We start from the raw sequence: 3,188 nt of genomic DNA, 5'->3' as shown, positions 1-3,188 counted from the left end.
TACTGCATTGAGTATCACTGAGCATGCTCTTACTTTTGGGAGCAGCTCCCTGAGTGGTGTAATGGGTTTCAGTAGGAAGGAAGTGAGGCTTAGAAAACCAGAGTGTAAACCCAGAAACTTGCTAAGGTTGGTTTGAAGGCATGTGAGACAGCCACTGGAATGAAACTAAGCAGGTCTGGGTTTGGCCATTGCCTGGATGGAAGGACACCTGAGAACTACATGTGTGATACCTTAAGTGCCAGCATGGAAGAATGGTGGAATAGAAAATGTAATAAACAAACAAACAAATAACCTTGGTTGTTTGGGTCCCACCTGTTCCTTTTTAGTTATTGTTATGGCTTCAGTCGAATCCTGTATTTTGGAATTATGGGCATGATCTGAAAGCACATAAGATGGTGAACTTGCAGAAGCTAAGGAGGTCAGGATCTTATCACTTCTTGGATGAGAGATTACTTGGGAACCCTAAATATATCTGGAACTACAAATATATCTTGGGAACCCTAAATATATGTGGACTATAAATAGTTTGTTGCCCATTGATTTCAGTGGGATTTGCTCCCAATTATAGACGATAGAAAGCTTTACAGCTTTCATCAGTAAATTAATAAACTGAAATGGTGCAGCCCAATCCTATGCATGATTTCTCAGAAGTAAGCCCCACTGAGTTCAATAGGATTTACTTCCAAGAAATTGTTCATAGGATTGCAGCCCTTCCTCTCTCTAGCCCTACACAGAAAAGATTTATAAAGGCCTGCTGTAAGTATATACAGTGGGCAAAGGAGTCGGAAGTTTGCTAATCAAAGAAAAGGGTCCCATCATGCTTAGGGCATTGACCTCTTCAGACGACTGACCTAGGCTAAAAAGACAGAGCCAGCAGCAGCATGACTGACATGCTGGAGATGCGCTGGAGGTGGGAATTCCCTCTCTCTTTGCCCCCTGTGCAAGCTGGTGAAGCTGAGATTGAGGGGCACATGTGTTTGTGTGTGTGTGTGTGTGTGTGTGTGTGAGAGAGAGAGAGAGAGAGAGAGAGAGAGCCTTTTGGCTTTGCTTACTTTTAGTTATCTGGGAGAACTCTGTCAGCCAGGCTTCAAATTGGACTCCAGGGAAAAAGAGGATTATTTTTTACAAACCTCAGAAAATAGCTTAGATTATTCCAAGCCTAATTTAGGCCTGTCACACTCATGGTGGTGTAATCAGCAGTATGTCAGTGTACAATCCCTTGCCTATGGTAAGTCTCCCAACTCCTTCTCCCTCCAAACAGTCTTGCTTACTTTTGTTGCTCCTCTGGTAAAAAGGTAAAGTTGTGTCCTCAAGTCAATGTCGACTCCTGGTGACCAGAAAGCCACGTGGTTTTCTTTTGTAGAATGCAGGAGGGGTTTACCATTGCCTTCTGTTCCCCATATTCTGGGAAACAAACCAGAGGGATTTGAACTAGCAACCTCTTGCTCGCTAGGCAAGTAATTTCCCCGCTGTACTAGCAGCAAAAATATGGAAGGAGGTGTATTTTTCCTTTCCCCTCTGTTACATGAGAAATGTAGTTTTGCCAGATTTAGTACTGGAAAACTACCTTTCTCAGTGCTCCTGACACTTCAGACGAGGGAGAGAGAGCAAGAGAGTGTACTCCATCTTTACCTCCATTCTTCTGCTAATGGAACAACTACAAAGGTAAGTGAGGCACTTGAGAGACAAAGAGAGCTGGGAGGGAGGACTAAAACCCAACCCAGAGAAGAATGAATGAATGAATGAATGTATTTATTTATTTATTTGATATACTGCCTGATTCCAAAGGCTCTAGGCGGTTTATGCATTATGAATACCCTGGATTTGTATTTCCCAGCAGGAAATATGAATTCCCCCCATGTTATTGAGGGAATACAATATCTCCAGAAAGGCTCATACTGAGGTTTTTGTAATATGCTAATTTGATTGAAGTTCATTAATTCAATTTAATCAAATTCATTGACTACATTTAAATGCTTGATCTCTGGCAACAAATTAATTGGTCAATATCCTACATATTGTTTTGGTGAATGGTATGGATTTTTTTTAAAAAAAAATACATAGTCCCTTTCCAGCCCCAGCTCTTTCCAATTGGCTCAGTTGAGTACTGTCATTATTTGGACATTTGCTGTCATGCACAGAGGCACTCTTACCCCTGGACTTTGGGGCTGATGTTCAGGGCCTCCACACCCACTGCCCTCCCCCAATCCTCTTTAGTCTGTCCTGGGTGGTGTGGTTTGTGCCCTCAAGAATCTACGTGTTAAAAAATGTTGCTTAACTTGCAGCGGGGGGCCTCCAAAAGCCTTTAGGTCCAGGCTCCAAAATTACCTAGATGCACCTCTAGTCGTGTGTGTGTGTGAGAGAGAGAGAGAGAGAGGCAGGCAGGCAGGCAGGCAGACACCATCCTGCGCAATGGGCTAAGAAAGGAAAAGTAACAAATGCCTGAAAATTCTACTGAAATCACTTGTGACTGTCTTTATTTTAAGCCTGAGGCAAGTTGAAATTGAGACAATAAATGAGAGTGCCTCATTCCAAAAGAATGAAAGAGCTGGCAGCTCTGCAGAAAACTTGCACTTGTGTGTGTGGTGGAATTGGAGGACAGACAAGAATGCCTAGAGGCCATGCTTCCTCTCCAGAAAGAACAGATGACTTTATGTATACATCAAATAGGCTTGTGTTTCCTTTTGTCATGTTTGCCTTTGTTTCTAAAAAGCACAGCTTTGTTTTGTATAGGTCCACTGACTTTATGCAGAGACAAAGAACTTCTGTGAGTCCATGCTAGAAAGAAATGGGAAACCTTTTATTTATCACTTTGGGGTGTGATGTACCTTAAGAAACATATTTGCATTTGATCTACAAGACAAACCAGATTTTTATTTTTATTTTTTAATAAATGAATTTTAATCTTTGTTTTGGAAAGGTCTGGGGTTCCCCCGCCCCATTTAAATGAAATGCAGTTTAAGTATCAAGGCTGCCTGTCTGACAAGCATATATTCTCCTTGTCTAATCTGATCTAACACTTGATATATCTAAACTCCCAGTTGACATCTTCCAGCTTAATAGAAAATGACACAATTCTTGGTTTTCACTTTTGTCATCCTGCAGAATTTGTAAATGGAGCAATGACCACTAAATGAGAAGTTTATTTCTTTTAAAGAAGCAGTTATAATGAACAATATTTAAAACTG

This window comes from Hemicordylus capensis, chromosome 1 (assembly GCF_027244095.1).
Source record: "Hemicordylus capensis ecotype Gifberg chromosome 1, rHemCap1.1.pri, whole genome shotgun sequence".
Taxonomy (NCBI): domain Eukaryota; kingdom Metazoa; phylum Chordata; class Lepidosauria; order Squamata; family Cordylidae; genus Hemicordylus; species Hemicordylus capensis.
The sequence above is the reverse complement of the archived record's forward strand: the minus strand, read 5'-3'. Positions refer to the sequence as shown.